Raw genomic sequence first — 15,522 nt, 5'->3', positions numbered from 1 at the left:
ATGGGGTTTCCAGTTGTTCACACCCTTTGCTGCCAGGGAATGCTTGGCGGGGCATCGCTGTCAGCAGCAAGCACTTTTGAAGTGTAGTGGCTGTCGTATTGTGGGGGAAATGCAGCAGCCAACTCGTGCACACCAAGCTCCCACACAAAGCAACGAGATAAAGCCTAAATATTCTGATTTTGTGATGCTGATGGAGGGGTGAATATTGGTCGTAGGCCTGAAGAAGGTTACAGAGACAGGGAGAGGGCAAGGCTATGGAGGGATTTGAAAATGCGAATGAGGGATAGTTATTGTCCAGGATGCTCCCCCCCTCCGCTCTTCTTCAAATAGTACCATGGAATCTTTCACATTCAGGGCAGGTGGGGACTCGCTTTAGTATAAAATCCACAAGATGACTCATCCAACAATGTAGCACTCCCTCACTCTAAGAATGAGCTCAAAGGCTGGGATTTTATGACCCTGCTCGGGCGAGGCTCGTAAAATCCCACCCGAGGCCGACAGAGAATTCCGTTCTGTGAGCCTCGCCTGTCCTGATTCCGGGGCTGGCGGGGCGGTAAAATTTCGGCCAAAGTCTCTGGACTTGAACTTGCAGCCCACCTGACACAGAATTTTCCCACTGTGCTGAGGCTAACAGCCTGGACAGAGATGGGTCTCCAGGTGTCAAGGCTTTTAAAAGGGCCACACACTTTATGGGCCAATAAGCGCTTAGAAGCCAATCGCTACTTTTTTTGTCCAGTCAGAAATGAAGTTCAGAGGAGGTGATAATCAGGCAGCATGTAAAATAGGAAGCCGAACTGTACCAGTCTGTTTCTCACAAGTTAAATTAAAATTACCCTCAAAGTGTTTCTCCCCTTTTGTGACAGTCTCCTCTAATGAGTCTTATCTCTTTAAATTGTACTTACAAGAGATTTTCCACTCCCATCACTCGAGTAACTATGCAACTGAGCTTAGACCAGGAAATTGAGTGTTTTTTCATTTTATTCGTACCAATTTTTGCATCAGGACAGCACAGGATGTGGAGGAAAAGAGATTCCAAGAATGGCAATATCACGATATAAGGACATTAGCATTGCAGCACAGCATTGCTTTGGTGAAAGAAACATTTCAATGCTTTCTGCCAATCACAAAATGAAACAAAGTTGTCATTAGTGTGCACAATGAGGTCGGCAGGACCATTTCGGATTTGGTGATTAATATTTCAGAAATATCGATTACGGCTAAGATAGAGTGGGGACCGTTACTTAAAGGGATGATGATGGGTAGGCAATGGCAAACATTCATGGAGCGCGTGGGTGGACTGCAACAATTGTTCCTTCCTCTCTGGCGCAAAAGCAAAACAGGGAAGCTGGCCAAACCATGGCTTACGAGGGAAATTAGAGAAAGTATTACATTCAAAGAAGACGCATACAAATTGGCCAGAAAAAAACAAGAGATCTGAGGATTCAGAGCAGTTTAGAATTCAGCAAAGGAGGGACAAGGAATTGATTAAGAAGAGGAAAATTGAGTATGAGTAAGCTTGCAGTGAATATGAAACCTGACTGTAAAGGTTTCTATAGATATGTGAAGAGAAAAAGACTGGTGAAGACAAATGTGGGTCCCTTACAGAGAGAAATAGGGGAATTTATAATAGTGAACAAAGAAATGGCTGACCAACCAAATATATACTTCGCTTCTGTCTTCACAAAGGAGGACAGCGAGAATCAGATGGCGCCGGATATCCAGCGCTGGGAGATGCGCACACGGCGGGAACCCATGCGCGAATCCCGTGAATCAGCCGACACGCAATCCACCCGGCCAGCCACGCTAAAAAATTAATGCGACGAGATGGGAGAATCACCCCCTGTATGTTCTCAAGAAGCAGTTAGATATAGCTCTTGGGGTGAAGGGGATCAAAGATATGGGGGGAAATGGGATCAAGCTATTGAGCTGGATGATCAGCCATGATCATAATGAATGGCGGAACGGGCTTGAAGGACTAGATGGCCTACTCCTGCTCTATGTTTCTATATAATATTTTCCATTGACTGGTTTAGTATTTAGCATGAAACTTCAATCTTTGAAGATTATGAATGAACATTTCATTTTTAGTTGTCTATATGAGGAAATAAGTAGCAACACCCAGACTTCCCATCAAACAGATAATATCCATTGTATTGACTGGGCTGTGAGCTATGTTGTTTTACAGGTCTGTCAGCTTAATGAGCTTTTTCACAGCTCATATGATATTTGCAGAAGAGGAAGGCCACACAGCACATCTTAATTCATCTATCCAAAAGGTTTCCTTGCTGTAGCATCCAACTGCTTCTAAAAATAGTTCAGGATTTCATTCCCACTGTTCTATGTTCTGTTCCACATGTACACAAACTGATGGCACAAATCGCAGTAAATGGATATGACCTCATAGCCATCACGGAGACATGGTTAAATTGAGATCAAAACTGGGAACTTAATGTTCAGGGATATTTGATCTTTCGGAAAGACCGGATGGAAAGAAAAAGTGGTGGAGTAGCTCTGTTAATAAGAGATGAAATGAGGTCAGTTTTGTGGGAGACAATCTAGGCTCAGATGATGTAGAGCCCAGTTGGGTGGAAGGCTGAAATGCAAAGAGAATTGGGAATTCTTGTGCATGCAACACAGAAAGTTAGCACATAGGTGCAGCAGATAGTCAGGAATTAATGGAACGTTGGCCCTTATTTCAAGGGGGTTGGATTATAAGAACAGGGAAGTCTTGCTGCAACTGTACAGGGTACTGGTGAGACAATATCTGGAGTATTGTGAGCAGTTTTGGTCCCTTTATTGGAGGTAGTTCAGAGAAGGTTCACTGGGATGTATTAAGAATGTACCCAATGATAACACTGGATCTGTTGTACTGTGATCAATGGTGACATGCTGTAAGGGTCAGCTGACCCAGTAAACTATGTAACCAATGACAAAATGATGCAGTGGTCAGCTGACCAGCTGACTCAGTATAAATAAGCAGCTGCTGGGGTTTGTGGAAGCTTGGAGTGGCCCAGGGTGAGGCATCAAGTTTTGGAGTAATGAAGTTTCTTTATTAAAACTTTTTCTTTGATTTATAAGTTGGAGTAAGTCTGGTTTTGCCTATAACTGAAGAGTAGCTTCTATTGGATCAACAGGACGATCCCCGGTATAGAGGGATTGCCTCAGGAGGAAAGGTTAAACAAGTTGGGACTCTACTTATTGGAATTTAGAAGAATGAGAGGCGATCTCATTGAAACATATCGATCAGAAGTTCTCACTTTTGAGTGCCCATCTGAACAAATTTTAAAAAGCCCAAATTGATAATGAATGCTTTCCACTGCCATTTTTGTTAACTTTTCTACTTAACCTAATCATTGAATTTAAACACAGCCCTCCAGGCAGAAGAAAACCAATGGCCAAAATATGTAATATGTATATCTGGGTGCCGCAGTAATGGGTGCTGATATATTTTACTGCGTGGAAAAGTTTTCCCCAATTTTCAGTGCCCGAGTATCTGCCCTCCAGATTGGGATGCAGCGTCCCATCTGACTGCAGTTGTCTTCCAACAGCTTGGGTTTGTTCTCAGTGAAAGGATGGCGAGATGATTGATAATTGATTCTGAGAGACCACTCCTATGTCATTAATGTCTACTTCGAATGATACAATTATGGCATGGCACGGTGGCACAGTGGTTAGCACTGCTGCCTCACAGCGCCAGGGACCTGACTTGGGTCATTGTCTGTGTGGAGTTTGCATGTTTTCCCAGTGTCTGCGTGGGTTTCCTCCGGGTGCTCCGGTTTCCTCCCACAGTCTGAAAGACGTGCTGGTTAGGTGCATTGGCCATTCTAAATTCTCCCTCAGTGTACCTGAACAGGCGCCAGAGTGTACGACCAGGGGATTTCCATGGTAACTCCATTGCACTGTGAATGTAAGCCTACTTGTGGCTATTAAATAAACTTGACTTGTAAATAAACTTTACTGGATTCCTCCTTTTGTCCCCAAGTTTGAACTGATGACACAACATTAAAAATGTTACAGACCAATTGAGAAAAAAATCAACTTTTAGGTTGAAAAATAATGACTACGAAGGACATTGCAAATTCAAAGTGTGTGCCTCTCTCAAGAACTGTTGCGGGTTTGCACGCAGTGATGGAGCAATGTACTGGATAAAACCAAATTATTGCGGATGCTGGAATCTGAAACCCAAAGAGAAAATGCTGGAAAATCTCAGCAGGTCTGGCAGCATCTGTAAGGAGAGAAAAGAGCTGACATTTCAAGCCCAGATGACCCTTTAAAGCTAAAAGGCAGAGAAAGTGGGAGATATTTATACTGTTATTTGTTTCCGTGGCTATGACTTATCTTTCATTCCCTCACCCTGCAGTGTAAATATCTACAGTAAGAAGTCTCACAACACCAGGTTAAAGTCCAACAGGTTTATTTGGCAGCACTAGCTTTCGGAGCCCCAAGCCCCTTCTTCAGGTGAGTGAGGACTCGTGTTCACAAACAGGGCATATAAAGACACAAACTCAATTTACAAGATAACGGGTGGAGTGCCAGTCTTTACAGGTAATCAAGTCTTAAAGGTACAGACAATGTAAGTAGAGAGAGGGTTAATCACAGGTTAAAGAGATGTGTATTGTCTCCAGCCAGGACAGTTAGTGAGATTTTGCAAGCCAGGGCAAGTCGTGGGGGTTACAGATAGTGTGACATGAACCCAAGATCCCGTTGAGGCCGTACTCATGTGTGCGGAACTTGGCTATCAGTTTCTGTTCAGCGATTCTGCGTTGTCGTGTGTCGTGAAGGCCGCCTTGGAGAACGCTTACTCGAAGGTCAGAGGCTGAATGCCCGTGACTGCTGAAGTGTTCCCCGATTGGAAGGGAACACTCCTGCCTGGTGATTGTCAAACAGTGAACATTCATCCATTGTCGTTGTGTCTGCACGACAACGAATGAATGAACACCGGTCTCCCCAATGTACCATGCCTCGGGACATCCTTTCCTGCAGCGTATCAGGTAGACAACATTGGCCAAGTTGCAAGAGTATGTACCGTGTACCTGGTGGATGGTGTTCTCACGTGAGATGATGGCATCCGTGTCGATGATCCGGCACGTCTTGCGGAGGTTGCTGTGGCAGGGTTGTGTGATGTCGTGGTCACTGTTCTCCTGAAGGCTGGGTAGTTTGCTGCGGACAATGGTCTGTTTGAGGCTGTGTGGTTGTTTGAAGGCAAGAAGTGGGGTGTGGGGATGGCCTTGGCAAGGTGTTGGTCTTCATCGATGACATGTTGAAGGCTCCGGAGAAGATGTCGTTGTTTCTCCGCTCCGGGGAAGTACTGGACGACGAAGGGTACTCTGTCCACCGTGTCCCGTGTTTGTCTTCTGAGGAGGTCGGTGCGGTTTTTCGCTGTGGCACGTCGGAACTGTCGATCGATGAGTCGAATGCCATATCCTGTTCTTATGAGGGCATCCTTCAGCGTCTGTAGGTATCTGTTGCGATCCTCCTCATCTGAGCAGATCCTGTGTATACGGAGGGCTTGTAGGGAATGGCTTCTTTAACGTGTTTAGGGTGGAAGCTGGAGAAGTGGAGCATCGTGAGGCTATCCATGGGCTTACAGTACAGTGAGGTGCTGAGATGACCGTCCTTGATGGAGATGCGTGTGTCCAAGAATGCAACCGATTCCGGAGAGTAGTCCATGGTGAGTCTGATGGTGGGATGGAACGTGTTGATGTCATCATATAGTTGTTTCAATTATTGTTCGCCATGAGTCCAAAGGAAGAAAATGTCATCGATGTATCTAGTGTACAGCATCGGTTGAAGGTCCTGTGCATTGAAGAGGTCTTGATCGAACCTGTGCATAAAGATGTTGGCATATTGAGGTGCGAATTTGGTCCCCATGGCTCACTTCAGCAGTCACGGGCATTCAACCTCTGATCTTCGGGTAAGCGTTCTCCAAGGCAGCCTTCACGACACATGACAATGCAGAATCGCTGAGCAGAGACTAACAGCCAAGTTCCGCAAACATGAGGACGGCCTCAACCGGGATCTTGGGTTCATGTCACACTATCTGTAACCCCCACGACTTGCCTGGGCTTGCAAAATCTCACTAACTGGCCTGGCTGGAGACAATGCACATCTCTTTAACCTGTGCTTAACGCTCTCTCCACTCACATTGTCTGTACCTTTAAGACTTGATTACCTGTAAAGTCTCACACTCCACCCATTATCTTGTAAATTGAGTTTGTGTCTTTATATGCCCTGTTTGTGAACACGAGTCCTCACTCACCTGAAGAAGGGGCTTGGGGCTCCGAAAGCTAGTGCTGCCAAATAAACCTGTTGGACTTTAACCTGGTGTTGTGAAACTTCTTACTGTGTTTACCCCAGTCCAACGCTGGCATCTCCACATTGTATAAATATCTCCCACTTTCTATGCCTTTTAGCTTTGACAAAGGTTCATCTGGACTCGAAACGTCAGCTCTTTTCTCTCCTTACAGATGCTGCCAGACCTGCAGTGATTTTCCAGCATTTTTTCTTTTGGTTGGTGAGATGTACTGAGTTGTATTAGTTATAGCTGTGATAACTGAGAATCCCGCTAAACCATTCCATTACCGATAAAGTGTTGACTCTATGGGTTGGGTTTTCCATTCCCTGCACAGAGTGCTGGCTGAGGTGAGAATCACGACGTATAGCTTGCCGGCTGCACAGCTGGGTTTTCTCTCCAGATATTCCAGCACTTTGTGCATATAAAATCTGGAGGCACAGCCCACACCGTTACCCTGGTGAGCAGGGCCGGAAAATCTGGCAGCAGCGATTCCCGAGATTGGGGTACCCTTTCTAAAGGGCACTCCGAACTCTGATATAAAACACAGGAACCTCCCCCAACATGAATACGGAGTCCTCCCCTGCCACAGACATGGGGGAATCACCCCCCCCCCTCCAAAACATGAACTAGGAGAACCCCCACCACATGCACAAGGGGAACCCCGCAACTGATAAGAGGAACCCCCAATGGATCTCCCCAGAGGGCCCCCCGGTAGTGCCAAGGTGTCAGGGATGGTGCCAAGGTACTGTCCAGGCATGTCCATTACCCCCTGGAGGCTATACTTACCTATGTGCCCTCGGCGGGTTCACTTTCCCTGGGTCCCGTTTTTGAAAAGGTGACACCTCACTGATGTGACGGGAATTCCAAACGTAGGGGGAATGGTATGGTGGCGTAGCCCACTAATTATATTAAAATTTATTGAAATGAGGTTCCGACCTTCTTGGGCATCACCAGCGGGGGTGGGGAGAATTGGCAAATGAAATCTCACCAGCGAGGCGATCATTTTTGAGAATTTGCGTCCAAGTCACCGTTGACGCTTGTGGCAAACATGGAGTGCAAAATCACAGCAATGTGTCATGTCTGACTGGGGTAATGCTCCAGATTTTATGGCTGAAATCTGGGGAATGAAATCACTCCAGTAGCTCACCAACTCCCCTCACAGAAGCAGCAGACTGGAAAAGGTTTTCTTGGGTTTTGCTGATGTTGTTGCCAGGTTGTGGGAAGCACATGGTGTGAGAGGCAAACATGGACATTGCTATGGCTGGAACATAGCCCAAAGCCATACCCGCAGTCTGATCGACTTCCTCCCCCTTGTCGTTGAATATAGAATGGCAGGAAACAGCACAGAGAAGTGTCCCGTATGGGAAACAAAAATCAGGGAATATATTAAGAAGAAAGAGTGGCCCCTATGGGCAGAATCTTGCGCCAATACTGAGACGGGACCGGGATCCCTAGGACAGAAGTATTGGGACGATCTGAGGAAAGTTCAGGGAAAACAGGCAGGCAAATGTGAGAAAGCGACCGTCATGGTGAGCTGCTTCAGACAGCTGCTAGGAACAGAAGAGGAATTGAACACAGTTCGTAAGGAACTGGAGGAATCGAAGCGAGCACAGGAGGAAAAGGAGGAGGAGATTAAGAAACTGAAGGAACAACAGCAGGAGTGGATAGAGCAAATAAGAGCCAAAAAGGACAGAGAGGTAGATGAATTAAAGAGAACCAACCAGGCAAATTTATTACATCTGGGCAATTTTCAAACCCAGGATGAGAGAGCCTACCAAGACGCCCAGCGCACTGTCTTGGCCAAAGGTGAAGCCGAGCGGGCGGTAGCACGATATGGAGGCTAAGTGCACTGATCTGCAGGTGGCAATAAAAGCGCTACATCAAGCCAGGAAAGAACAGAGACAGGCAACCGCTGACCACTCCCAATGCCAGCTAGAAATTTCACGGCTGGAATCCCTATTATCGGTTCAGAACGGATTTATGTGAACCTTCGGGGCAGTAGAGGAAGAGGAGATAGAGGATGCAGACTGGGGAGAGTTAAAAGAGAATGCTAAGCTGTACGTTATGCGAACCAAAGGGTGGGGTCCACCACCATCTTTCCCAGGGGAAGTTATACCCCCAGATTCACCTCCAGTACCGATGCACCCAGTGATGACTGAACGTCGGGTAGGAGAGTCTCAGGGCCCAGCTGTTACATACACGACCCCGTTTACGGTGGCACAATTGACTGAGATCGCAAATAAAATCACAACCTTTGAGCCATTGGCTGATCCACACAGTTTCTTTGAGGATGTTAGGCAGCAGAAGATAATGCATGGGCTAGATGAAAGGGAAGAGGTGAAGCTGACAGTCATGTGCTTAAGCAAGTCTGTACGGTCTGCCCTGCCAGCCCCTCAAAATGTTGGAGAAGGAACCTTAAATGAAATTAAGGATGCGATATTGACCGCGGTAGGGTTTAATAAAGGGGATCCTGTGGATGGGTTAAATAAATGTAGACAGAGGAAAGGGGAACATCCGACTGCCTTTGCCGGTCGTTTATGGATCCACTTCACGGGAGTATATGGGGAATTAGATCGGGCTAGATTAAATGAGGCTGATTCATCCAAATGGGCTAGGACATTAGTCTCACACACCACAGAGGAAGGCAAGAAAGCCTGCACTAATTTTGACCCCGCAGAGACCACACACAATGAAGCACGGGTTCTCCGACGGTTAGCTCGAGTCTGGGAACAGGAAGTTCAGGAAGCCCCAATGTCACGGTCAGAAAGGGAAGCGAGAATGCTTCCGATGAGGGCTAGCCAAGGTCCAGTATGGAGAAACGAGGGTAGAGGGGATCACCAATACCAGAGAGGTACAGCTCCACCTTACACAGCAGCCCCGGGGAGAGATAGAGGGACATGTTTTAATTGCGGGCAGCCAGGACACTTCGCCCGAGATTGTAGGAGGCCCCCTGCCATCATATACACGGTCCCCGAGACCACCGGCTCCACCAGTTAGGCCAGCTCCTAGACCTTCACGCACTCAAGTGCGCAGCAATCCCGCCACCATGACTGAAGCAGGAAAGTTGTTTGTCGGCGACCTGAACTTCGACACAGACGAGCAGTCCCTGGAAGAGGTTTTCTCCAAGCACGGGCAGATCTCTGAGGTGAAAGTGATTAAAGACAAAGACGCCATGGTGTCCCGCGGTTTCTGCTTCATCACTTTCAAAACCCCAGAGGCGCTGCAGGCAATGAATGGAAAATCCCTCGATGCGCGCCAGATCCGGGTGGGTCATGCCAAGAAAAGGTCTGGAGGCGACCGCGGGAATTGTCGAGGTGGCTAAAGCGGCGGCTACAATAATAGTGGCCGCAGGAGAGGAGCAGGAGGTGGCTATTGGGATAGTGACAGGAAAGGCGGCTATAGCGGTGGAGGCCGGTACAATACGGGAGACCGGGATAGCTATTCAGGTGGGTACAAGGGCCAAGGTGGATACTACTATGGTGGTGGTGGTGGTTACGGAGGCCGCTCATACAGGGACTATGACTGATCAAAGCAACAAAAGCATTTCTGCCAGATTCAGGATCAACCTCCCACCTTGTTCCTAAAATGGCTCCTGGAGCCGCAGAAAGCTGATGAAATTTGATTTGCCTTTTTGTTAAAATGCTAGAAAACCATTTTCACCATGATTAATCTTGTTATCCAGTTGTTGACTCGGTTAACCCGTTATGAGGATTGAACATTTCTTTAAATAAAAGCCGTGTGGCTTTTAATGAATTTAAATGTCTTAATTTGGAAAATTGGCATGGAATGTCTGTTGCGGGATTGAGACTGCAAATTGAATATTGCCAGCAATGTACCCAGTTACTTTTGAGTCATTTTCCTGGCCACCAAAAAGTAATGAAAGATCTCCCTACACAGCAGCCTCTTCATGTAACTTATTGCAAGACTCTTTGAAAGCAAACTGATGGTCTTTTGTTTTAAAACTCATTTCTTGAAAACTGTGTACTGATTTTTAAAAATCAAATGTCATTTGTTGTACTTTCATCAGCTGGCATGGTTCTTTGAACAGAACGTTGCCACTTGGGAGTCAAATCTTTTGCCAGTGGATTATCTGAATATAACGCAGCTTCAGAAATAAAAAACAGGGGGGAGGGCATGGACAGTTTAAATACATGTATATACATCAAATATTAGACGCGATAACAGCAGAAATTACATTGATCTCCTCAGGACAACGATGGACGACGACAAAGATGCAACTTAGGATCTACCTCATCGGACTCATCATCGGGATAAGCACGCAGGACACCCCAAGCAAGATGAACTTTTCATATCCCGGCTATTTGTGGTTTGACACAATGACAAGATGTGGGGTCCGCCCTCGAATCACGGTCCCCTCTAATTCATTAGCATAATGTTTGCAGAGAACCCGCCGGATTGCACTTTGCACTAATGGAGAATAATGGACAGTTGAAAATCTTAATATCGGAATGTACCCTGGACTCGCGAGTACTTATTGTAATGCTTTGCTGTTTGAATGTTGGTTTGCAATTAGCTTATTGTAATAATGGTGTTTGGAATATGTGGTTGTTTGTATTTGTAGTGCGTTGTTGTCTGTAGCTTCTGGAATGTCAATATGTTATAGGGATGTATTATTACTGTACATACCAATACCTGGGCCTTGCTTGACTGCTGAATGACTGGGGAATTCCTGACAGATAATGGTCCTGAGTTTGTGATCCATCACGCTTCGTGTTCAGGATCAAAGGGGGGACAGTGGCCAAACGGACCACCTAAAATGGCGATTTGTAAAGCACTCTGGGACAATTGGGCAAGAACTAAAATGACAGGCTGCAGCCTAAAAGAGAGATAAACAGGCTGCAACTCAGATGACTGATTTCACAGGAAATAGGCCATCCCAGAGACAATGGACACTTTCTGGTCAAACATACTTGTTTACCAGACAAACGGAGCCTTAACCCTTTATTTGGGTGGAAGGTATGTGACCTACGTGCCTCCAGCACCTACAGGCATGGCCATTGGGGACACACAGTAAGAAGTTTCACAACACCAGGTTAAAGTCCAACAGGTTTATTTGGTAGGAAAAGCCACTAGCTTTCGGTGCGCTGCTCCTTCATCAGGTGAGTGGGAGTTCTGTTCACAAACAGGGTATATAAAGACACAAACTCAATTTACAAAATAATGGTTGGAATGCAAGTCTTTACAGGTAATCAAGTCTTAAGGGTACAGACAATGTGAGTGGAGAGAGGGTTAAGCACAGGTTAAAGAGATGTGTATTGTCTCCAGACAGGAACAGTTAGTGATATTTTGCAAGCCCAGACAAGTCGTGGGGGGGTTACAGATGGTGTGACATGAACCCAAGATCCCGGTTGAGGCCGTCCTCATGTGTGCGGAACTTGGCTATCAGTCTCCACTCTTTGAGATACAAAGGGTGGGATTTTCCAGCCATGTTCAGCCCAAAACCAAAAAGTTCCGCCCAAGGTCAACAGGCTTTTCCATGGTCCATCCCTCGGCTGCTCCAATTCCAAGGTAGAGACTGATAGCCAAGTTCCGCACACATGAGGACGGCCTCAACCGGGATCTTGGGTTCATGTCACACTATGTGTAACCTCCACGACTTGCCTGGGCTTGCAAAATCTCACTAACTGTCCTGACTGGAGACAATACACATCTCTTTAACCTGTGCGTAATGCTCTCTCCACTCACATTGTCTGTACCTTTAAGACTTGATTACCTGTAAAGACTCGCATTCCAACCATTATTTTGTAAATTGAGTTTGTGTCTTTATATGCCCTGTTTGTGAACAGAATTCCCACTCACCTGACAAAGGAGCAGCGCTCCGAAAGCGAGTGCCTTTTGCCACTAAATAATCCTTTGGACTTTAACCTGGTGTTGTGAGACTCCTTACTGTGTTTACCCCAGTCCAACGCCGGCATCTCCACATCATGACTACCATTGGGTACACACCCAGAAATCGGTGTGGCAGCTCCTGATTGGATTCTTATCGATCAGGGTGATCAAGCCCTGATCGATTGATTGGCAAGAGTCAGGAGACCGTCCAAAAAGGACACAAAACCAAGGAGGGATAAAAGGTGCTGCACAACAGAAGAAGCTCTCTCTCTCTTTCTCTGACCCCATGAACGAGCTACAACAACGGTGACCGTCGCCAGCAACGACCAGCACGAGGAGAGCCACCACACCCGAGAAGGAAGGAAGACCAGAGCCAGAGTGCCAGACCAGACCAAAGGACCAGACTACGCAGAGGACGACCGAGACCAGTGTGGTGGACCTCAGTTGTGCCTTTGTCCTATATGGACCACCGTTGTGTGTGTTTGTCATACCTGGACACATCCCCTTCCAGTTTGGTTCCTCCCCTCAGCACCTAGTATAAAGGTGGCTGTCTCCTCCCCCTTGTTCAGTCCAGGTCGGTTATTTGTTGGGATCTGCTCCTGATTCTGTTGTGAATAAAAGCCTACACTTATATTGGCATATCGGTAGTCTTTCGCCTTATTGATAGCGCATCAACCAGCGCACAGATAAAGGCCAATACCTGCTTGGGTACTTGCCAGTCACGCAAAGTTAAGTCAAGGTCTTGTATTGGACTTGAACTTCAGTATTTTCTGTCAGATAACTTACTGTTGGTTGGTTGGGTGATTATTGATTGTGTGTTTTAAATAAATATTGGTTGTACTAACAAGAAGTCTACTCGCAGTTCTTTCTCCATCGTATAAGGGTTAAAACAAACTACGCGGCAGGCACAATGTAGCAATGTGGTATGACCAGATAGTCTGTCTTAATGATGTTGGTTGAAGGATAAATAATGGCCAGCATTCTCTATTCTTCAAACAGTGCTGTGGAATCTATTGCATCAACCTGGTTTCCATTTAATATCTCATTCAAAAGACAACAGCCAGAATCTTCTGGCTGTTCATGCCGATGGGCTGGAGGACTATCCACCGAGCCACAGTTGACATCACATGACTTAGAGGTAGGACAGTAAGGGCTACAGTGATGCTGCTCCACAGTAAAGATAATAAAGAACACTGGCTTCTACACAAGATTACCAAAAACAAAATGACCTAAAAGAAGCTTTGGGGTGAATTTTCCCGTTCCGCCCGCCACAGGAATTGGAGCAGCCAAGGGATAGGCCATGGAAAAGTCTGTTGACCTTGGGCGGGACCTTTTGGTTTCGGGGCGAGCATGGCTGGAAAATCCCATCCTTTGTATCTCAAAGAGTGGAGACTTTTGAGAACGTCTTATATGTTATACACATAATGCCTTGTGTACCTTGTAACTTCTTCAAATTTGAGGTTAGCCATGATTAGAAGAGCAAGGGGAGGCTATTTGGCCCATCGGGCCTGCTCTACCATTCAATATGGCTGACCTTCTACCTCAACTCCACTGTCCTGCCCTAATCCCATTTCCCTTGAATTGCTTATGAGATGTTTGAGGGAGCAAAGGAAAGACCCATGATTTGGACATCTATGATATGTCTTAAGACTCTTCCTGACCCCAGACAGAAATGTTTTATAGCCACTTGGCATAATTATCAAGAAACAAGACAAAAACAATCTGAGAAACAAAGGGAGATTAGGAAGGAGATTAGTGGGGAAAAGTTTGTTTTTCCTGTCTTTCTGAATCTGAAGCAGGATTCAGATGGTGTTGGTTGAGTGAAGTGTTGGCTGACACAAATGTTTGCAAATCAAACAACCAAAGGAGAGGCACTGATTGTTTCTTTAGTTTTATGGCAGATCCAGCAGGCGGGACTGTGTTACCCGAGTTATTGCATGTGGATCAATGGCCAGGGGAGTTTTGGCCAATATTTATCCATCAACGGACGTCATTAAAAAGGAGCATCTGGCCATTCATTATAAGGTTTCCCATTTGTGGGAGTTTGTGTGCCCAACTGGCTGCCAGTTTTCATAGAATCATAGAATCCCTACAATGCAGAAGGAGACCATTTGGCCCATCAAGTCTGCACCAACCACTATCCCACCCAGGCCCTATTCCCATAACCCCACATATTTACACTGTTAATCCCCCTGACTCCAGGGTCAATTTAGCCTGGCCAATCAACCTAACCCGCACATCTTCGGAATGTGGGAGGAAACCGGAGCATCCGGAGGAAACCCACGCAGACACAGGGAGAAATGTGCAAACTTCAGACGGACAGTGGCAAGGCCAGAATTGAACCTGGCGCTGTGAGGCAGCAGTGCTAACCACTGTGCCACCAGGCAGCATTTTCAATGCCACGAGGTTGTCAAGGCCAATTATAAAATGCAAGCATTTTTCTCGATCTTTCTTTGAGTATTCTCACTCATTCTACGTCCAGTGAAGAATCTAGATTTTCTGTTAAAGTGCCAGCAAGAAGAAGAAAGCTGATAAAACATGCCTCTGGCAGCTGCCTTGCGTCCCCGTAACACAGCTTACAGTTTTTAAATATCATGACAAAACCCAACACACAACCGGCAAGGGAGTCAGAATTACATTTCTCAAGTTACAACAATACAGAAATGATCCCTGAACAAAGTCGCTCTCACGATTTTAATCAGGCAGTTGAGGTTAGCCTGCTTCAATATGAACTCCCTAATTAAGGGCCAAATTGATGGTCCAATCAGGGAGCCCCATGCTCTGTACTTAAAACAGGAGTGTCAGTTCCTCTGGCACTCCGGATGTAGACTGCACACCGAGAGCATTCTGCATAATGTTGTTGGATCTTGTAAATAAAGGGGATTTTGGTGAAGGGACTTCTGCATCCGAGGACTTATTAGAGTCACCAACTCCCCAGAGGACTGTGAAGTGTTTCGCTGCCACAATTAACAAAAATAAGTACAATGTCACTCTGTTAATGGCGGATCTCAAGCACGGTACAGATTGTTATAACAAGCTCACTGGATGAGGAAGGCCATTCGCACCATCCTATCCAGATTCTAGCGGCTCCCAGTTGTAGAATCCAGTTGTTAAATACTTCCAGGGATTTTGCCTCCACTATTTTATCTGGAAATTTATTTCACATGTTGCTCACCCTTTGTGTGATGAAGAATTTCTGCTTCTCAGGCTTAAAATACCAGGTGAACCTCTATCTTCCTAGTAATACTCCCACAGTTTAAAGCAATATTGTAAATTAACTCTCTCTATATACGTCCTGAATAGTCTTATATAGCTCCAGAAGGTCATCACAGGTTGCCCCTTGGATGTGAAGTCTCGCTTCACTCCTTTGCTAGGCA

At 46.1% G+C, this 15,522-nt stretch overlaps 1 protein-coding gene and 1 pseudogene across 1 annotated transcript in view; one reads left to right on the top strand and one right to left on the bottom strand.

The window, feature by feature from the left end:
- Positions 1-15,522, bottom strand: part of LOC144507590 (uncharacterized) — a 127,830-nt gene that overhangs the window by 102,811 nt on the left and 9,497 nt on the right. The gene's annotated exons all lie outside the window — the stretch shown is intronic.
- Positions 9,342-9,821, top strand: LOC144507589 (cold-inducible RNA-binding protein B pseudogene; annotated as a pseudogene).

Source organism: Mustelus asterias, chromosome 19 (assembly GCF_964213995.1).
Source record: "Mustelus asterias chromosome 19, sMusAst1.hap1.1, whole genome shotgun sequence".
Lineage (NCBI taxonomy): Eukaryota > Metazoa > Chordata > Chondrichthyes > Carcharhiniformes > Triakidae > Mustelus > Mustelus asterias.
The sequence above is the reverse complement of the archived record's forward strand: the minus strand, read 5'-3'. Positions and strand labels throughout refer to the sequence as shown.